At 43.6% G+C, this 22,875-nt stretch overlaps 1 protein-coding gene across 3 annotated transcripts in view; it reads left to right on the forward strand.

Moving 5' to 3' along the window:
• The window catches only part of LOC115031292 (uncharacterized), a 96,119-nt gene extending 74,110 nt beyond the window's left edge, over positions 1-22,009 (forward strand). For all 3 annotated transcript variants that reach the window (XM_085841057.1, XM_085841024.1, XM_085840976.1), the window contains one exon: positions 21,433-22,009. The gene's annotated coding sequence lies outside the window, so the exon portion shown is untranslated. The remainder of the gene's footprint in view (positions 1-21,432) is intronic.
• Positions 22,010-22,875: the final 866 nt, after the last annotated feature.

A 22,875-nucleotide genomic window follows, 5' to 3' on the forward strand; every position in this document is an offset into this window, starting at 1 on the left:
CCAGCAGTCTTTTGCTTGTTTATGCTAAAAATCTTCCTCCCTTGTGAAAGAGAAGGTGAATGGAGAGGCTTGTGAGTGGAGATGACAGGGCTTGGTCACAGATTGCACATAGGGGTTGAAGGCCAGAGAGTAGCCAATGATGACTGATTTCTTGCTTCAGAGACTGGCAGAGTTACTGACAGATGCGAGGAAGTCGGGAAGGTGACCCTTGCTGGGAGGGCAGCTGGCGATGTTTAAGGGTGGATTCTAGCATCGGGAGTGTAGAAAGTTCCTGCCTTACTCATAGTCACAGTGGCTGACCATCCTGAGTCTTCTCTCTCTCTCTCTCTCTCTCTCTCTCTCTCTCTCTCTCTCGTGTGTGTGTGTGTGTGTGTGTGTGTGTGTGTGTGTGTGTATGTGTGTACATGTTCGCAGGTAGGGGAGGGCTGATTGTGTCATTTTCTGGTCTCTAGATGTCAGCAGTTAAAAAAAAAAATCAAAAGATCCTTGGAGCCTCTGTTTGTAATAGGTCTGCAGAGCAATTTCTGTCTACTATTTGTAAATGGTATGTGTGGCTTTCAGTGACTTCTTATTGCGGAGGCTGGAAAAATATACAACTTCTTCTGCTTATTCAATAATTAGTGGGTAATAAACTCCACCAAAGCTCTTCTGTCATTTCTCAAGTACCAAATGTTTGACTTCTCAAATATCTGTGTCTCTCAGTCTTTGACTGCTATCCAACCATTTAACTGGTTAATACCAGCACCAAGATAAATACATAGAGACCTTTTAACCCAGAGACTTTGAGTGACAGCTTGAACTAAATCGCTGGGCTTCTACCAAAAGAAAACACAAAGGCAAACCCTTAACGAAGTTAGACGCAGACATGTTTTGAAGGTCAGGTAATTTATTTTTTTGAGGGAAAGAAAGAGCAAAGAATTAAATTTTATTAATTACATGTATATTTTCAGTCCCAGGAAGAAATAGCCACCTAGAATTTCTGTACTGAAAGTCCGAACGAAATGACATGAAGCTTTATAAATCACCGAAGAGGTCTAGACGGTGTGAGTTTTGCAAATTAAAGTTGTTTCTCTCTCCTTCCCGGGCCTTTGTGGTTTGTCACAAAAATGATCTCCACCACAATGATTTTGTACGGCGTCAGTATTTCTGATCAGACACAAACACCTGAAAAAATATATATCACACTCTCAGTATGCATTAGCCTGGACATCAAAACACTGTCATGAACTCGAGGTCTGTACCTTCTAGCAAAATAACATACTGGTGTATGGTAGAACTCTGACACCATAGTTCCTGCAAACAGACACACTCGTGCATGCACGCTTGTGGATATTTGTACACGTGTGCAGAGTTACAGTGTCTGAAAGAAAATGTCCAGCAGGCAGGCCGAGGAGCAGAAAAACAAGCAGCAGAGACAGTCCCAGGGGCAGACAGAGTCATCAGTGAGATCCTTCTTGTCACTTCCTCAGCTCAATATTGAGTTGCTCCAGTGCTCTCGGGAGAGCACTATATTAATTTAATAGACACTTTTGCTGGAAATATTTCTCCCCCACTCATGCAGATTTTGTGCCTCCGCCTCATCATTCCCTCTTTTCCAAAGTGAAGCATCAGGCATGGGGTGGGAGCTCATGCTTGGCTGTACAAAAGTCAGCTAGCAAGTGCTATGGCAGACTCTGGGTCCAGAAGGGAGATGCGTGACCAGGTTGTAAGGAGGCTTTGTCAATTTGGGGGTTATGTCTTGATCTTCAAGTTTGTTCTCTGGCGTTCCCTGGAAAAATGATTCTCACTTGGAACATTCCAATTAATCTTGGACGGATCTATTGGGGAATTGTTTAGGGTGCTTAAGACATCACTGGAGAATTTGCAAAGAGTGTCCAGGAGACCACAGAATCCTCAAATGGAGCTTAAAAATGAATTCCCCTCTCCAATGCCTTCCCTAACTAGGTGCCGAGTCATGGGTCTTCACCCATGTTGACTGTTAGGCTTGCTGGTGTACCTACATCGTAAGAGACCACTTTGTGGCTAGGGACTTCAGCCTGGTCACTCACTTCTCTGACCATTATGCTCACTGGCTGTAATAACCCAAGGGTGCCCAGAGTATGTACTGGACAGAGAATCACCCAAATTAATTCTTAGCTCTGACCCTGCCTCCCGCAAACATAAAGGTTCATCTAAAGTCATTTTCCCCATGGAATAGAAATGACTAACGTCATTATTTCTTCCGACTTCTTTCTTTGCCTTTGGTAGATGGCCACAGTTTCTTTCCTTGTAACATTTCTATCCATTAGGGCTGGCTTTTTGGAGTTTCTGTTTCTCTGCCTCTGTTACTCTAATCTTTCAATGCCCCTATCTCTGCCATCCTGACATGTTCTCCTCTACTTCACCCTCCTGCATGGCCAGAATTTGCCTTCCACATGGATATTTAGAAGATCTAAGCTAGGTCATTGACAAAGAGTTAATGGAGTAGAAACCATAGTTTTAGATTTTCGTTCACAGGGTTATAACTTTTATGGCATTTTTTCAGATTATGAAAAATATTTCATCTTAAGAGATACATAGAAAGAAATAGTCTCAAATTGGTCACAGCAAGCATGAAAAGAAAGCAAGATGCCTTATATATGATTATAGACTGTCTAGTGAGTAATAGGTCAATTTAGCCAGTTGCAGGAAATCTGAAATGGCCTTGCATCCACTGAATGAAGGGGGATGTCTTTATTATCAGACCGTCAACTTTCTTGGCTTTGAGTTCTAGTTCGAGTTACCACTTGACTTTTCCTGGGAAACACACAGAAATGCCTGTTCACTCCAGATAGGAAGCCATCAGACCAAAGAAGTATTCCATCTAAATCAAGATAGGGAACCTAAGAGTTAATTGGCCTTCCTTGCAAGGATCTGACTTGGCAGCTTCATCCCTGCCAAGCCCCACCCCTGCCACAATGTGGTGATAAGTCACAACGTTTACACTGCTGGAGTCCCTACACCAGTCAGCGTTTCATCTCCCATGCAACTCTGGCCCATGCATCCCCCAAGGCCACATGCATCTGGGGTGCAGAAGGGAATGCTGGCTGGAATCGCAGTTGAGAGTCGGCTGACATCCCCCAAACCCCACTTCTGTGAGGAAATGGGAGTAGTCATGGTAAAGGTCTCCTATGGGTAATCATAGATGTCGCATCAAGCAAACCAAACACTGTATGCCAGATCACAGATCAGAAGCCTCTCAAGATGGCGCTTGATCATAAGCGTCCAGGGGCTAGTACCAACCTATTGTTTAAATATTCCTAGAAAACTTTGCTTCTGAAGGAAAAAAAATGATATTTTCAGGTGCATAGCAGGCCCACAAGAGGAAAGGAGTTAACCATTATTGAGCTATTATGACTTTGATGTTTAATGCATACTTACTTCATTTAATTGTTTGCAAAAATCTATATGGATAAGTATTAGGATTAACAGAAAGCTGGCATAATGAATGCCTGATTTTGGTGACTTAACACACAGATTATTTTTTCTAAACAGACAGTTCAGTTCGATTCCTGGACTATGGTTTCAAGGATGGGGCGGGTGATGGGTGGGATCTCCACCTCATCCAGATATTCAAGGACTCAGAGAGATGGAAGATCTGTCATTTAGAGCACATATCTACAAACAGCCAGTCAGAGGGGTGAAGAATGGAGAGACATGTGTGTGGGAAGTCTGTATGATTGTGGCTTAAAAGTTACACGTTATCATGTTTGTTCCCTTTTTACTGATAAGGTCTGCGACTCATAAATACCCTTATCTTCAAAGATGTAGTTTTGTTAAATACCCAGAAGACAAAATAAGACATTTGATAGTAATGGCCTTTGTCATAGGAGAGTGAATGGTAGGAATTATTCTCCTTGTGTAGTTAAGGAGGGTACTTGTTCTCTGTTTTTTGAACAGCTGTGGATCTCTGCAGTAGCCTCTGTCTCTGCAATAAGCTTCTTGGGCAAGAGGGTGAAAACTATACTTATTGATGTCTTTTGATCAGGGACAGATTTTTTCTTCTTTCTTTTTTCCCCGACATACAGAATGCCCCAGGATCTCCTAGACTAGTGGTTCTCAACCTTTCTTAATGCTATGATCCTTTCATAGAGCTCCTCAGGTTGTGGTACCCACCCAACTATATAGTTATTTTCATTGCTATTTCCTAAGTGGAATTTTGCTACTGTCATGAATCGTAATTAAATATTTTTGAAGATAGAGGTTGCCACAGGTTGATGAGGGCCATTCTGGAAGTTCTTGATGAAACCGCTGTGATGATTTTAATTGCCATTTCCTGAGCACTGTCCCTTTAACAATGTGAGCAGATGTAGATTGCATTATTCCACAAGTGCCTCATAGAGAAACTGAGGCCCAGAGTTATTCTGTAACATGCCTAACAAGGAGGAGGTTGGAGTAGTCTGCAAAATCATGTCTTCATACTTAGATGTTTCAACACACTGTAATACTGCTCACCCCGCCTCCCTGGAGAACCAGCCCTGTGTTCATAATGCCAACTGGGTAGAGACTGGAGGAGGGTCAGAGCAGCAGGCTGGAAACATTGCTAGAGTACATGTTATCATTTATTAAGCACAGCCTTCCTCTGGAAATCAATTCTCTCTTCTATTTGTAAAGCATGACTGGAAGTGTCTCAGTGGTAGAGCAAGCCTTTAACTCACAGAATATTTGCTCTGCCCCTCTGACACATTCCGAGATATTCTTCAAGTCAGGGTTGGGGGAGTTGGGTAGTATCTCTATAAACAAATGCTAGTTGGGGACCTTCCTACAGTGGAACTCATTATTCTGGGAAGTGGGACAGGGTACCATGGGATCTCGTCCTCCTCAGGCTTTCAGATGGGTTGGGGAAATGGAAAATAGATACATAAAAGACAACAATGCAGGTTGAGTTTGCTGAGAGCCCAAGGACCTTTGCCAATAATAAGTGTTAGTGGATCTCCGGGAGATAGATAGGTTTTGAGTAGTTGCTAATATCCTGGCCCCAGTCCTGGGTGATTTCATATGTTATCACATCCATCCTAGAGGAATTCGGCAGTGGGAGTAATTGCCGAGGATTGGGATGGCCAACAAGTCAGAGAGGAGGTAAGGCTTGAGCTGGGTTGAATTATGAGGTGATATTTTTCAACAGTAATGAAAGCTGGCTGGGCTGAAACCCGGAGCATAATTTCTCACTGGCTGGCTGCTCCAGATAGCAATAGCTTCAGTGCCCTTCAGAATGGAATTTTTCTCAGCCAGGGAAGATGTGTGAGGTGTGCCTGGCAGGTAAGGAGCCTTCCATTTGCCTTCCATCCATCGCTCTAATTAAGCATACTATGCTTTCCTTCTGAGCTCTTCCAAGTCTCCAGAAGTTCTGAGACATTAAGGTAGTGGCTTAAATGACAGTTTGCAGAGGGGAAATTATGCAGGCCTGGAGAGGAGAATCTTTGAAGTCCCTTTCACATCGGGGATGAGGAGGGAGTTAAGAAATGGGGTTGGGCTGGAGCACTGAAGAAAGCATTTTGAGACATACTTATTTTTTTTTATTGTGTGCATATGATGTATACATATGATGTTTGTGTGATACATGTGATGTGTATATGATATGTGTATTGTGATGTATACACATGCATAATGTATGTATGTGGGTGGTATGTATACTTGCTCACATACATGCATGTGTACACTTGCCACAAAGTATATGTGGAGATCAAGGATGTTCTTGATTGTTGGTCCCTGCCTTCTATATGAACTAACCAGTACCCCCCCGCCCCCCGGAGCTCGTGTCTCTAGCTGCATATGTATCAGAAGATGGCCTAGTCGGCCATCAGTGGAAAGAGAGGCCCATTGGTCATGCAAACTTTATATGCCTCAGTACAGGGGAACGCCAGGGCCAAGAAGTGGGAGTGGGTGGTTGGGGGAGTGGGTGGGGGAGCATGTGGAGGACTTTTGGGATAGCATTGGAAATGTAAATGAAATAAATATCTAATAAAAAAAGCCCCCATTTTGTTGTTTGTCATTGTATACAGCAGACTAGCTTCCCCTTAAGCTTTGGGGGATTCTCCTATCTCTCATCTCCTGTCTCCACAAAGGAGCACTGAGATTACAGATATGTGCTACTATGTTGTCTTTTCCACAGGTTCTGGGCAGTCACACTGGGGTCTTCACGCTCACATTTGGTGTCCAGGTTTCGTTTCCGTTTCTGTGACAAACCACGAAGACAAAATGCAATTTTCCAAAGAAAGGGTTTCTTTTAACTCACAATTCCAGGTTCTAATTCACCATAGCCATGAAGTCAGGGCAGCGGGAACTTGAAACAGCTTCTCACATCACACTCACAGCTAAGAGCAGAGAGGAGGAACTCGTGTTCAGCTTACTTTCTCCTGTCCTCGGTAGGCCGGGACTCAAGCTTAGGGGGTGACACCACCAGTAGTGGTCTGCTTCTCCCCACCTCAGGTAACAATCAAGACAATCCGCCACAGGCATGCTCACGTGCCAGACTTATCCAGACAATCCTTCATTGAGCCTTTCTTCCCCACTGACTTTAGATTACATCAAGTTGTCGATTAAAGCTAATCATGACACAGGACAAGTGCTCTGCTCACTGAGCCATATTCCTCCAGCCCTCTTCTTATTTGAGCCCTCTTCTGTAGAGGGACTCTTTGTGCAATGTGTGGATGGTTTACCCGTCAATAAAAGGCTGTTGGCCTATGAAATTGGGCAGGAAATAAGGAGGTGGAAAATCTGGTATAGAGAGAGGATTTCAGGGATAGAGTCAGAGGCATGGAAGGATTCAACCCGGAACTCTGAGGAGAGGTAGCAAGTCATGTGGCACTCATAGAATAGAACAAATGGGTAATGGGCTTATCAGCTAGTTAGTGGACAGGCCCGAGCTTTTGGCCTAAGCCTTTATTCATATATAACTCAGGCTCAGGGTTGTTATTTTGTGCTCTTGGACATTGGTGAAACGGTATGTGGTTAACACTTACCTATGTAATTGCTGTTGCTTTGTTTCTTCAACAGACTCTGAGGTCCCTTACAGCAGAAGGCTCCTGGTCTAGTATTCTTCCAGGAGTTAGAGAATAACAGAAAATGTAGATAGACTTAAATCATCCACGTGCATTATTTTATTTAGTCCTTAAAATGATGCAAGTACCTTTTCCTGATGAAGAAGCTGATGTCTGAAGGACCTGCTGCTGCTGGTACTGCTTAAAAGAAGAAAGGATGAAGGGTTGAGGGTATCAACTTTTAATTTTTAAAAAAGGGGTTTTTTTTGGTAGCAATTTTATTGGGATATAACTCATACACCTCAAAATTCACCTATTTATAATGGGCCAGTGGTTTGTAGTATACCCAGCTGTGCAACAACCATCAGAAGGATTGGAGACCATTTTCACCTGTGCCAAAGCAGCTCCATGCCCTTTGGTAACCACTTCCCTGTCCACTCAACTTGTCCCTTCCTCTCATCCCTAGAAAACTATGAATTTCCTTTCTGCCTGTGGCAATTTGCTATTTCATGTGAATGGGATTATAAAATATGTAGTCTTCTGTGTGCAGCCTCTTTCACTAACCATGTTTTCAAGGCTCCCGTGTGTTGTAGTGTGTGTTCCTAGTCATGACTAAACATTCCATTTTATGGATGAATCACATTTTATTTATTCATTCATCTGCTGATGGACATTTGTTCATATTGTTACCATTTTTTGTATCTATTGTGAATAAGGTTTTATGGACATATATATGTTTTGTGTGGGTGTGTGCTTTCATTTCTCTCAGCTACATATACAAGAGGGGGACTTACTGGATCCTATAGTAATTGAGTGTTCCGATGTGGCTGCATCATTGGGCATTTCTACCAGCATAGAAACATGTCTATGTTAATCTCTTACAAGACAGTTTATATGTTGCCTGGAAACACACACACACACACACACACATAGAGGCACTCACACATGCACACACATGTGCACATACAGGTAGGTGTACAAGCAGTGCACACAGACAGACAGACAATTCATACAGTTTTGAAAAGCTCTAATGAAACCCATTAGAAAGTGGAGAGTCTTCTAATGAGAAACCTTAAACCCGAAGCTCGGGTTTAGAAGCTCACCACTTACCAGCTTGGAGGCACCAATGGAGCTAAGTGCTGCAGAGCTAATAAAGGAGCTGCCATGTGTGTGCCACTTTATTCCCGGAGGCATTAGGGGGATTTTCTGCTTATTTCTAGCTCCAAGTGGCTGCTAGCAGGACACAAGCAGGTGTGGCAATCACCCAGGATTGTCTATTATCCCGAAAAGCCATTGACATTTGCAGAAAGACTGCACATAGAAGGAGACACATTGTAATATCTATGCATATGTCATGCTGATCTCTTGAAAAGTTATGTATTCTCGGCATCAAGTTTGTTGCCACTTGATTGCAAGTGACATAAACCTCAAGGCCATTCTTTCAAAATGAACTAAGGAAGGGAAACAGAGAGAGTAAGAGTAATTCTTCCCTTCCCCGCTTGCCACACACTGCTGAAAGAGGCCCAAAAGGTGATTTTGAAGGAGGTGCACTTGAATAAGCCTTGAGCCTTTCTGTCTGGGTAGAAGAGCTTTTGCTGTGTGTTTGTTCTAAGTGCACTGGGAAGAAGATATAAGAGCATAAGCCATGGTCTCTGCCCTCCGGGAAAGTCTATCCTGGGCTGTTAAAGAATAACTCGGTGCTAACCTGTGCGCACACAGGGGTCAAGAGAAGGCCGAGGTGGAGTGTGCTGGAGTGTGGCTAAGTAAGCTTTCACAGGAAGCGAGGCCGACTTTAAAGTCAACTGTGGAGCTGAGTTAAGCCAAAAGATTTCCGATTGTTATTTCAGGTAGGACCAGTGACATCAACATGGTAAAAGGTGTAGGTGTTAGGACATCTGGGGACAGATGAGTGAGCCATTGATAAAATACAGGCTAGGCAGAAAACATATTCAGAAACTGTAGTGATGAAAGGTTGGAAGCTGGATAGATGCTCTCCTGCAAGAAGGGACAGAGAGTTTGAATACAAGGATCTTTCTTTTAGTTCAGCTACCATTGAGCTCTGGTTATTGGCTGTATGACTTGGGGCTTCTGTGTCTTCATCCATATACTGTGGAGGCAGGGCTCAACCTGGTTACTAAAACTTCCCCTATTACACGTCTCCCCAAGTGTTTAATATACAGAGCCTTGGATCTGACTCTTGAAGGTCATGTATTGCAGGTATCCTATGATTCATGCTTTTCAACTAATGTTCCTAGAACAGCTGTGCACATGGCAACCCAATATAAAAACCATAAACATACTTAAGACTTTATGAGATTGTGTGTATGTGACCTTTTTTTAAAGTGTGACTTAATTGTGCAGTTCTCAAGCAAGAAATTTGTAGACAACAACGTTATGTTGTTGTGTCAAAAGGTTGGGCATACCTGGGTGGGGTCTATGAGTCCTGGACACTTGGTTACCTGTTGGAATCATCTGGGAGAAAATTTTCAAACCAATGACTCATAAGTTTCATCCTAGAAATGCAACTGCATAGTTTATTGTCTTGAATCTGAAATGTCCCCCAAATGCTTATTCCCAAACTTGTGGCACCATTTTGAAGACCAATATGTTCTGGGGAAGCAGAAAGACTAGCTGGAGAAATAGGCCATTAGGGGGAGGCCTTTGTAGGTTTACAGCCCCTTGGTATGCCTATCTTTTATTAGCTATCCTACTCGGACATCACGTCCACAACCTCTGCCTCGTGCTTCCTCACCATGAAGTTCTCTGTCATGCTCGGCTGCAACCTCCTGAGTCTGGGAACCAAAACAAAGCTTTGCTCCTTGAAGCTGTTTCTTGCATGTGTTTTGGTCACAGTAATGAGAAAGTAACTAACACGTGTGGGTATTAGGTGACCTGGTGGATACCCAGGTCATCCAGATGGAAAATTGCCCATCTCTGGAGAGTGTGGCACTGTGGGTTGAATAGGAGCCTTTAGAGGCTGAAAAGGATTGAAACGGTCTCTGTAACTGGAGCTTTCAAGGCTTCGTGTCTGTGAAAGGCCCGCGGAGATCAGATAGAGGTGCCTCTTCCAGGCTGTACTGCACAATTTATAAGTGGCAGGAGAAAAGATGTCCGAGCACAGGTGTCGTTGAAGGCATGTCACCTGTGCACATCTCATTGTTTGAAGCACGAGGCCCACCAGCAAGGAAATAAAGGTTGCTGTCAGCTGGAAAGGGTGACAGTGCTGCCAGTTCCTCTGTGTGACAGGACCTAGCATCTATGCCCAGTAAAGACATAGGAGGTCAATGGGGAGAGGTCACAACAGCCTGGAGGTGGCAGGAGAGTGTGACATAGCCTTCACCTGCATTATTAACTGAAGGATGGGCCCTACCAGAGGACCAGAAAAGTACAAGTGAGGCGGATATTAGATTTTATTTTAAGGGACATCAATCTTCAAGTATCCTTTAATTTTCTGATAATTCTAGGTGTATCTCTGTTGATCAGTGGATAATCGATCCAACAGCCCTCTAACAGTTGCTGATACACCTTTTGACAAGGAGGGAGGAAACTCTAGGTTAGAATCCCAGATAGGTACTGATTCTGTTGCTCAAATGTAGCCGTGGGGTGTGCTGATTATCAAGTCTGTCTGGTTCCTAATTTCCAGGGGTCTGATATGAGAGAATGGAGACCTTCTATTTCCAACGGTTGGTATTGCTTGTCACCCACAAGGCTAACGCAGAGTTGGCCTCTTCAGTGAATTTGGCTAGAACTCTCAGCTTGTTTAAAAAGAGAGAGGTTAATAATAGCACCGGTGGGAAAGGGAGGCAGAAAGGAAATTACATTTTGAAGTGGTATATAAATAAATGACCTTCAGGAAACAGTGGTGGGCCCTTCCAAAATTGAGGGCAGGATTTAGAAGCCCCACTCCAGGTTCTCACCTCTGTAGGCTCTCCAGTCTCTCACATACAGCCAAGGGGCTCTCCACCAGATAATCCAGGGCTGAAATGTGAAGTTTGTCCATAGCAGTGCTACCAAAACAAAGGTCGTCCTTGGGGGCTTGACCAAATCTTATTGCATGCCAGCAGGGATGCCCCAATCTGTCTTCCACACCAGCAGGGATGCCCCAACCTGTCTTCCATAAGCTGGGGGACCCTATGGGCAGATCCCTGGAACAAATCTTGGCATCATTCCTGGGGGAACACCAACCTCAGAGTTTCCCAAAAAGAAGTGCAGACTAAGAACGTTGTAAGGAATGCGGGCCTTGCAGACTATAGATCACCAGAATCTTTCAAGGGGAAACAAAATAAAACAAAACAAAAACAAACCCAAAGCCCCAACCTCACCCCCCCCCCCAACACAACCAAAAACCGAACCAAACCAAACCCAAATTCACTAAAGTAAAAAGAAACCAAGTAGCTTAGTGGTTGTTTGAATTACCCTGTTTATTTATTTATTTATTTATTTATTTATTTATTTATTTATTGGGCAAGGGATTTTTTTTGTCTTTGTCCTTCTTAAAAATGTTTTATGAGGAAAGAAATAATGAGTCTTGCTTGAGGAGCATTCATTACTGCTGTATCAGTGTGTCATAGGACAAGCACTGAAAAACGCCCCTCATTACCTCCCTATCACTACAACAGAAAATGATCCTAAAGTAAAAAATATAGACAAATAAGAACAATAACTTAGTGTTAGAAAATCTTGGTTTCTAGGTCAGTTTGACTATAGATTATGAATGTGGTGTGTGTGTGTGTGTGTATGTTTGTGCATGTGAAGGGAGTAGGTTAATGTAGATGTTTTTTTTCTATTGGTGCTCACCTTAGATTTTAAGGCAGGTGTCTCATAGAATCTATAGCACATTATTTTGGCCAGACCAGCTTTTGAGCCAGCCCCTACGATCTGCTGGATTCTGTTTGATCTCCTCCTCAACTGGAGCTGGGGTTCCAACCCTTGCCACCGTTCCTAGCTTGGGCCTGGTGCAGAGAATCTGGATTCAGGTTCTCAGGCTTTGGAGAGAAGTTTTGATCTAATGTGTGATTTTCAGAATGTAGCCTGTAAATATCACCTGGGGAGCTTGATAAAAATGGAGATCCTGGGGCAGTTCTAGTTTCTGCTGTAATGTTGGTTTCTACATAGCATCCGGGAACCTGAATTTAAGCAAGCCTACCTGACTGACTGGCCTGAGGACAGAGCCATCCAGAGTTCCTGTGCTAAGGGAAGGTGAGTGATGCAGGCTCTTGACAGGGCCAACCTTAGCATCCTGGCACAGACAACCACCCTGTTCCTCCCTTTAGTTATCACTCGGGCTTCCAATGAATACATGTCACAGGCAGTCCATATGTCATCAATGACTTGGACTGCCCTTAGTCACCTAAGGGCACAGGTTGTAGTAGCTTATTAAAATCTGTCTTAGAATCTAGACTTTTCCCACTTTGTGTAATTGAACAGGTTGCTAACCTGTCAACTTCCTCACCATTAAAATGGCAGCAGACACACAGGTTAGCCCTGTTGTTTTCTGTAAAAATCTCTGGGCTGTGCTAAGCCTTGAATGAAAATGAGCTCTCATCGGTATGATAGCTGTTGGGATGAAGGCAAGGGGAGAAGGAGGAGATGAGTTCACACAGAGCCTGAAGGAGGAAAATAGCAATTGTCTGTAATGCTGTCCAGGTGCCGGAGCCTTGTACACTGTTTGTGTGACTGTCAAATGGCGATGCTGCTGTGGAGAACAGTTTTATGCATAGCTAAGGAGAAAAGTTTTCCCATGATAACTCCCATGATTCCCTGCTTCCCTGTGTGGTAGTGACAGGGTGGTGTTCTGTGGAGTGGGGCTCAAACTTAGAGTCTCACTGAGAGAGAAGAGCAATCCTTACTACCATGCCACAGAGGTAAACTCATTGTCAAGTTTCTGGGCTCCTGGTAATGCTGTGGACCACAGAATCGAATGTTCCATCCACTGGCGGGGGTCCTGGGTCGTTCTCTATGCACCTTTTTCCTGGGCGGCCCCCAGGGTTTGAAGATGTTGGCTGTTGCCTCATGGAAATGGTTTCATAGGGATGGTGGACACACAGGGACCATTGCTTCTAGAAGGCTAGCTCTCTATGCCAGAGCTTTGCTTGGGGTTCCAGCGGGTTATTTATTTATTTTTCTAACGCCTACTAAAGTTGGTGCATAAATAATGCAGGCATGAAGTATATGAAACAAACCTTCCTTTCTCCTGTTCGCAAGGCTCTGAAGGCTTTCAGAGGTGATGGGCCTTCCTCTCGAGGACCGTGTCTGAGTCTCTGGGCCTGAATTGAGTCTTTTTGAGTGCTTAACAATGTTTTGTTTCAGTGGTAACCTGCTGACCAGGAAATATGGGTTAAACATAAAGAGTAAAGTAGGTGAGGTTTTCCTCTACAGAGGAAGAAAACCCGAGGCAGCTGGGCTAGAGGCCGAGACCTCGTGGCATCATGCCAGAGGAGGGAGCCCAGTTAGGCAGGGCAGCCTAACTTTGCCTACCTGTCTCTTACTTTGCAGTTTGTTTTCTTCTTCTTGAACTTTCTGCTTCTAGAAAAGGATGGGGAGGAGGAAAGGGAACAAATATAAATGCAAAACCCAATAACTGTCTTTTAAAATATAAAATATCTGGGGCTGGAGAGCTTGGAGAGATGGCTCAGTGGCAAGTGTGTGTGTGTGTGTACTGTTCCTACAGAGAACATGAGTTCAGTTCTTAGCAACTACACTGAATGGCTTACAACTTCCCGCCATTCTACTTCTAGGGGACCCGACATCCTCTGCTGAACTGCTGTGGGCATCCCCTATCATGTGTGCCCAGACCCTACCTTTTGCCTCACACACTTATATATGCATTTAAAAAAATAAAAATAAATCTTTAAATTAAAATCTCTAATTTTTAAATCACATTTGGATTTTGAAAAGCCATTTTCAGCCTTAGAATTCAGCTTCATAAATATCTCACAACCAGGAGGAGGGTGACTAAACACCAGGATGGGTGGTGTTCCATTGAGGATACAAGTTGTGACAATGCACAGACAAGCCAGGAGGTCACCACCTTCTAAAGCAGAGAGAGTCACCCCCTCACTCCTGTGTTGCTTAGCCCTCTGGCCACCAGAGTACACTTTCTCTGCTTTCTGGGGCTCCAATCCTTTCTTTCAGCTCACTGTGCCCCCAACATGAATCCACAAAGAGGCCCCCACCCTGTGTTACCAAACAAACCTAACCTCCGATGCAGGGCACTGATTCACTGATTCAGAGCTCTGGCCGCAGCCAATAATAACAATGTTCTGACATGCTCTAGCTTTGCCTCATAGGCTCCTGGCTTGCTCTCCCCACCTGCCTTTAATTTTTTTCCTTTACCACAAACCAATAGAGATATGCATCAAAGACTTATCAGATAAGTGTGCCGAACAGAACTGAAGTGTTCAGACCATCCAATTTAGCAAATTCTAAATAGCTACCTTCAACTGAGTTCAAAGAATATCATTGTTCTTAAGTTCCTTTAAAAAAAAAACACAAAAAGTTTCCTTGGTTTAACTGAATCAAGTCAGCTACTCCAAGAGAATGTTACAAAGTATTTTTTTTTCTAAACATGAAAAAAATGCAAGAAAACGAAAGCTTACAGAACATTTTTAAAGTGGTAATTTCACTTTTCACAAAGGTTTACGGTTGGTCCACATGGTGATGTCATTGAAATATCCTGGGTTTAAATGTAAGTACTTTAATGACTAGCTAGGGAAAGGAAAACTTTCTTTCCCAAGCAGGCAGCCATAGAGAGCCTTCTGCTTGATAGCCTTGATTACAATGCTCCTTTGTTAACAGATTGTAAGTTTGCCCCGAGGGCTGGTGAGACACTTAAAAGGTGAGAAGATTGTCCTGGACCATGGAGGTTGCTCCCCTCCAAGAAAGACTGAAAAGAAAACATAAAACCAGCCCGAAACTTTACTATTTGTCTTTCTGTGTCTGTTTGCCTTGAGAAGTCTGACAAAAATCAACTTTCGTGTGGAGATCCTGTCAACCCAAGCTTTCCTCTGGCACGGCTGGATTTCCTACTCCACTGGAAAAGATTGTTCACCCTTGTTGCTTGGAAACCTTTCTCATATGAGAAAACACCATTGTCTTTGGGTGTGTCCCTGCCTGCTTAAAGCAAGTTATGGGATTCACTGGACTTCCCGTGGGATATCAAGGGAAAAGGATCTACTTTGGGATAGATATCTAAATGATATCGTCTGGTGTTACAGTGTTCATATTAGATAAGTGATCAGATCGGTCCTTCTCATGGACGAGTGTGATTAGTGATGTTTGGGGGCTCTACTACACCAGAGAATGAAATGTGATATATGACACAATAAAATAGAATATAAAGTAATATTACATCGTATGAGTTGGAGGTGACCTACCCAGTCAGTGGATGCAGTTAGTTTTCTCGTTGTGGTGTGACAAAATACCAGAGAGAAACAGCTCTAAGGAAGGAAGGTTTATCTTGGCTCAGGCTTTCAAAGTTCTTGTCCATTGTGGTTTTGGAAGGCGTGGTGGTGGTGCAGCTGAAGCATGTACTGAGAGTTCTCTATCATAGTCAAGCAGGAATCTGAGAATCAGCGGGAGACCCAGGGGCAGATAGAACTGTCAAAACCCCACTGACCTAATTCTGCCAGTCTCACACCGGCTAAAGGCTCCAAAACTTCAAGAGCCAGAAACTTAGAGGTCAAACCATGAACCTCATGGTGGACATTTCCTATTCAAACTGTAACTACTGGGACTGGAATCCAGAGCTGTTTCTACACCCGTAGACTCTCCATCCTTCCCCAGTACTTCGTTGTTTCATGAGTAGGAGCTTTGTAAATTTGTTGAGATTCATCATAAGACACCTTGACTCTGTGGGCTCAATTCTCTTTTACCTGATATAGTTCTGTGTCCCCTTCTAAACCATTATTGTAGTTAGAAGGGACAAAGAATGGAATGGAATGCCAACAGTAGTGGAAGGTGTTGGATTAAGAAGTGGTTGAAGGGCTGAGGGGTTATCTCAATGGTTAAGGTGCTACCTTTGTGGTCAGGAAGGCAGACATTTACTCTGTAGGTATAACTCAAGATGCAACCCACTTGAGAAAAGCCAGCATGGTAGGATAAGCTTATAATCCCAATAATTCCAGCTCTAAGAAACAGAGGCCAGGCACTGCCTAAGACTCTTTGGCTTGCTAACTTCACTTACTTGGCATGTTCTCTTACAGTTCAGTGAAAGACCCTGTCACAAAATAAAGTGCTGGTCATTACCACATTCCCAATGGACCTCCAACCTCCAAATGCAAATGTACACATATGCATGTACCTCCCCCTCCCTGTGAAAACACACTCACACACACCAAAGGAGATGTGTGAACAAGCGAGAGGAGTCTGGGAAATAGTTAAGCCAGATAGGACAGATCTAACTCTATCCAAATGCAGGGGGATAAAGAGTCTAGTTACTGTTCTCTCCCTGACCAGACCCACATCAGCACTGCTTGCCAAATGTTTCTTCCAGATTTTATCTCCATTTCTCCCCATCGTGGATGGATGTTTTCATTCCTGTTATACCCAAGAAAGTTCCAGAAAAGTACATTTCCAGAACATATACAGAGCAAGTTGGGTTAAATAATATCTAGATTGGCCCCAGAACAGACATTCTCATTGGCGGGTCTTATTTAATGATGTCACCCTAGGGAAGAGTGCAGGACTTTAATCATCAGACAGATAGGAGCTGAATCTTGCCTTGACAGCTGTTTAGCCAAGGGAAAATTTCTAAATCACCCTTGGCTTTACTTCTCTCACCAGCAATGGGAGTAATAGTAGTGTATGCCTCTTGGGTTAATGAAGTATAAAGAAGATAACGTTGATAATGGAGTTACCGGAGTGCATGGCACAGAGCCCGGGTTCCCCAAGTGATTGGCATCATCACTATCAAGCTGTAGTGTGATGTGTCAGGGCTGGACACGTGATGCTCACAAAGTTATAGGCTCTCAAAGAGTAACCCAGGATGGCCCTTGAATTTATTGAGAGCATAGTTGTAAGTATTGGGGGAAATTTTATTTACTTAAATGACTTTTTTTTTTAAGGAACCAGACATAAGCAGAGTCCAGGCCATGCTAGGTTTGTACCTGTGAGCCTGGCCTCAGGATGCCATACTGGTGTCCAGGAGGTATCTCTAGAAGGGCTCCAGTTTCTGCTGTTGCTTAACAATAAATTGAGGAGAAACATGGTTTCAGAAGCAGAGACATTTCATTAGGGAAAGATGTACTTCCGAGACCAGAAGTGAGCTGGAGGAAGAGCAGTCCAATCAGGATTTGGGCTTTCATGTCTCATTGGTTGGGCATCTCCATGCATGCTCTGCTGTCATATGCAGCTCTACCTACGTCATGAGTCATATGTCTCATTAGCATGTTAACTTTTGGTGGGTGTGCGCCTTGGTATCAGAATGAGCCACAGGCTACCACTATGGAACACAGCTGTACCTGAACCAATGTTACCAGCAAGTTTTAGTCATCCTAGGGGAGGGGTAGAGGTGGTTCTAACCTTCTCCTTTGCTAATTTTTCATATGCTGATTTTGCTAGACTTTGTATCCATCTTTCTGGGTACCAATCTCCACTGTGTTTGTCTGCCTCTGTGGCTTCAGATGTAATTCACAATATCAGAGACAGTGCAGTAAATAGGCCCAGGAAGGGAGTGATCAGTGGGTGGTTCACACTGAGATTCTATCCATTCTGGGGAAAACAAGAACTGGGAGATCTTTGTGGAAACTGGACCCCTATCACCATGATAGAGACCCTTCCAAGTACACAACTGCTTATGCCTAGGGATCTTTAAAGATGAGTCACTTGTGATCCACCCTCCAGACAGTGAGAAGCTTCACTGGACACTGTTGTGAGTCCAGTATGTTGTTCACATAGAATGTTACTCCCTCAATGATTGTATCAGGGATTTATAGGTCTCACCATATTTCATTCTGCTGTGATTTGGATCTTGGTAGGTTTTTTCCATCTGCTTAGTGCCACTGAGAATTCGACCTCTGGAGGTGACTTTACCATGCCTCTTACATGAAGATTAGCTCCAGGGGAGAAGGGCACAATCAGATACTTTTGTGGACATGCCTTAGCCTTGAATGGGTAGTCAGCAGGAAAGAGCCAGACAGGGAAGGAGAAGGAACTGAGGGAAGAAAAGGATGGAGGGACAAATAGCTTAGCCTTGATCACAATTCTGTCCTGATGCTATGTGTGGATATGTCTATGTCGAGATTGTGAATTCCAAGAAATGCTTAGGGTTTCTCATTTTACAAAAGGCTAGCAAAAGGCAGGCTTTCTAGTGGCTTTTCAAAACAGTGAAAAGGAGGCTCTTATGCAGGTACACTTTGTGTGTGGGTGTGGAAGACCTAGTGGGAGAGATGACACCCTAAGGAGAGACCCTTGTGCCTGTCTCTACTTTTCTGTCCTCTAGCATCTTTTCACCGGCAAAGTCAGTTGAATCTGACCTTCAAAGACATAATAAACTTACACTGTCCACCCAGCCAAGTCCTTTAAGGACAAAGAACTCTGCCAAGCCTGGAATGAGTAGAGATCGTACATCTCACTAAACATTTGGTTTCTTTTCTCTTTCAAACATGGGGTATTTTTAAGACCTCATTTCTCTCAGCTCAGACTGGAATACAAAGCTGTTACTGTAAGAGAGAAAGAAGGCAGTGAAAGCAGCCTGGGGCCCAGGTTCCCTCCCTTTCTGCTAACCTGTCTCACAGCTTAATTTGCATACATCCTAGCCTTTGTCTCAAGGCTTTCTAGAGGTTGAAAGATGGCCACAGTCAGGATGGGAGGAAATTAGGTCCCCACCCTTGTCCAAACTGTAAATCTCTTTTCCATCACTAGTTCCTAGCTCCTAATTTGTATGGAATAAGAAAACTGAAGCGGCAGGTTTGTGGACCCAAATGCCTAGTAACAACAGAACAAATTCCTTGACCTCTCTGATACTCTTTTTGTGTAAATGGGGACAGCGACCTCTCACTCCGGAGTCTCACAGGAGACTCCAGGTTATTTGTGTGACATTTGGAAAATTACTGTGAAAGGGGAAGGCAGTCACAGGTGTTGCTTAACAAAGGAGAGGCCAGAACAGTCTATAGCAGGACAAGAAATAGCTTAGTCTGGGTCACAATTGTGTCCTAGTGTGATATGGTATGGGAGCGCACACCCAATGGACACACACATCCCTTCCTCTGCTTATTCTTTTGAAGGCTCCTCCATTGATACTTAGCACCAGTACTGAAGAAAGAGACCCTGTGCTCCTAAGTGCATCATTGAGATGGTACTCTCTGCTGAGGACTCAGCATCATTGAGATGGTATTCTCTGCTGAGGACTCAGCATCATTGAGATGGTACTCTCTGCTGAGGACTCAGCATCATTGAGATGGTACTCTCTGCTGAGGACTCAGCATCATTGAGATGGTACTCTCTGCTGAGGACTCAGCATCATTGAGATGGTACTCTCTGCTGAGGACTCAGCTTCAAAAGGAAGTTCCTGTGTGAATGACTACACAGATAGTAAATGAGCAATTAAGTTCCATTTGATATTAGTATCCAGAGGAGGACTTCGCCTCTTCTTCCTAACATTCTGCTGAAAGAATGGAAAAAACTTAGGTGGCTGGATGGGTCATAAGGCAGATTTGGAGTGCTGAGAGAGACTTGCAGTTGAAAAGTCAAGCAGAGGAGATTAAAGTCTGGAAAATGCCTACAGAACTATTGAATTCCGCAGGAGAAATTTCCATATCAGAGCAGACCACTTGACCATATGCATTACGGCTCTGCCTGCCCCTCGTTGTAACTTTTATTAGGCTATTCCATCTGGCTCCTGGTCACAATTAGAAAACATCATATGTGAGGAATCTTTGCAGTCTGAGGTTTCGGTTCGCAGAGATTTAAAAAAAATATTTCCACTTATCTTTATTGGGCTGCTTGTAAAAGGAATGAAGCTCTTTAAGCAGACATTGTCTCTATGCCGTGGAGAGAGAAGATGGTGAGCAGGCGATTAAGTTGTAGGATGGAGAAAATGGAGAATTGGTTTAAGTGGTTAGAGGGAAGACATCAGATGACACACTGAGCTATTAGGCTGTTTGCCTGGGTTGTTTAATGAGTATGGGGTCTGTGTGTGCTTGGGCATGTATTGATGTGTGTGTTGGGTGCATGCTCCCTCACTGTATCATACTAGGACACAATTGTGGCCAAGACTTAAGCTGTTTCTTGTCCTGCCTTTTTCTTTCTTTACTCTCCTCACCTCTCCCTACTGCCCCCCCCCCTTTTTCTCTTTTCCCTCTCCTCTTTAACCTTTTTCTTCAAAGTCTGCTGCAGGCACTCTGCTTTTTTTGCAAACGTAGGGTAATTGATCATTAACAGCTTAGAGAGGTATTAGAGGCGAGTAAAGGAGGCATTGCTTTTTCAAGTTTGTGGATCAAAGAAACTCTCTGGCTAAAAAGGATGAAAATGTTGACCAGGATATGGGGGCAGGCATTGAGTGCTTGCAAATATCACTTCAGTCAAGGACTCTAGGACTTTTTCCTTCTAGAACTTTGTATTAACTAACGAGCTAACCAACTAAAAAGTGACCACTATTTTCTAACATTATCATAGACAAGAGAGATGACCACATGACCATGTTGGTTTGCTGCAGTTGACATAAAGGTACTGATTCTAAAAGGAGAGATGCCATCCCAGCTTATGAGGAGTTAGGGTCCCCACAAAATAAGCTCTAAGGCCCTGGGAAAGATCTTCAGGGTGGAACACACCAAGTCCCCACTTCACCCCTAAGAACTCTATTTAAGCCACAGTCTGCTGGAGTCAAAGTTATATTTTCAATGGAAAGTACACCTTTCCCTACTTTCTTTGGGGTTGGGAAAGCAGGAACAGGCTTTTAGGCAAGTTCAGGCTGTGCCCATTTCTCACCAGATGCTATTGTTTGCATCTTGCTCCACGCTTTGTTCTGCATTCTTCTCAAGTGGTACTCTGGGTAGCTTGGATTCACTAAGTTAGACAGTCACAATTTCCTGGCAACCGAATACATTCCTGCCTTGCAGTTTTTAAGTGCAAGGTCATTCAGATGACACAAGATGCAGTGGAAAATAGCGTCCTTGTTTCCAACAAACAAACAAACCTCTTCTTAGTATTCGTTTAAGATAGTGGGAGTGCTGCAAGTAAGTACAAAAGTTTATCCCCTCGTCTAAATGGGCATTAGCTCAAGAAATGGCCTCTCTGTTTTGCCATCATCCATAAATCACCAGCCTGTAAAAATCAAAGGCTGACAATATTTGGTTACCTGTGGCAATGATGGACTTTCTCCTACTAACATTTGCTTTCCTGTCCTCGGTTCTCCATAAGGATTGGATCCTTTCTCCCTTCACCTCTGACCTGGACTTCCCGTCTCAACATAAACATCTCTCTTTCGTTCCCACAGATGCCTGCAGAAGAGCAGTAAACGAGCCAAAGACCGAGGCCTGTTTGTGTTTATTTGGTTTCTTCTGCAAAGCGCTCTAACTGGATGTGATCACCGCTGTCCCACTGCCTTTGTGGCAGCTTCCAGTAATGGTGTGCAGATGTCAAATGCGCCGTGTTTGGGCACCAGGTAGTTTCATTCTAGTCTCAGTTGCAGAGATGACTGGATTATCCTCAGGGTGTTTGTCTCCAAGAAGCCAGTTGACCTAAAAAGCAAGCACCACTCAACAATGGATACATGCTATAAAAATACAGGAACATTTACAGAGCTGTTGGCTCCAAGTAGGAACATTTAAGAACTGGGTAAAGTTATGGCTTCTTTTCTCTCCTTTTCTCCTTCGTTTAAGCATGACAGTTATGAGTCTCTTTCTCAGTTCACACCATCTGACATGGACAGCTAAGGAGACTGTGTCAATAAAGCAGACCATTTCAAAGAGTCTCGAGGCTGGTAACTTGGACTGGCGGTCCCAAGCTGTAAATAATACCCTGCCTAAGGGGTCCAGTACATGGGTTCTGCTGATCTCTTGGTGGCCACTAGGATTAAGTGCTGTTAGTTCCAAGAAAAGAGTCCTCTATTGTCATCCCACATCTGACAGTGGATATCAATCCTAATGGAATTATTTTTATTAACCATTATATTTATTATCTTGGCATAATATACTTAAGGTAAATTTACCATTTCAATCATTTTTATTGTTTTAATTTTTAATATGTGTTTTGAAAATGGCTTACAAAGCAATAGGGTTTTTCATACATGTTTCGTCTTGGTATCTTTACATAGTGTATCATACACAGATGCCTTTTTCCCTAAAGATTCATTTTGTCTTTAATTAGGCATATGTACATGTATCTGTGCTAGGGTAATACACCCGAGTGCAGATGCCTGCAGAGGCCAGAAGAGGACATTGGATCTCCAGGAGCTGGAGGCATAGGTAGCTGTGAGCTGATAGGTGTGGGGAACGGGAACCACTCAGGTCCTCTAGAAGAGCAGCAAGTACTTTTAACTGCTGACCCACTTCTCCTGCCACAGTACTTGAATGTTTATAGTAACTCATTTCAACAATTTTAAGAGGATTTTGCAGTGTCATTAAATATATTACAAATACATTTGTAATGTATTTAATGACAGAAGTCATCATCACCGTGTATTTCACAGGACTTTTTTTTTTTTTTTTTTTGGAGACAGGGTTTCTCTGTGTAGCCTTGGCTGTCCTGGAACTCACTTTGTAGACCAGGCTGGCCTCGAATTCAGAAATCCACCTGCCTCTGCCTCCCAAGTGCTGGGATTAAAGGCGTGCACTACCACGCCCAGCTTCACAGAACTTTTAAGCATCCCACACAGAGACTCTCTGAATGTGAGCTCCCTAAACATGAACACCCCACGACCTCCCCCCCCCCCCCCCCC

Source organism: Mus caroli, unplaced genomic scaffold (assembly GCF_978045245.1).
Source record: "Mus caroli unplaced genomic scaffold, Mus_caroli_1 scaffold_1, whole genome shotgun sequence".
Taxonomy (NCBI): domain Eukaryota; kingdom Metazoa; phylum Chordata; class Mammalia; order Rodentia; family Muridae; genus Mus; species Mus caroli.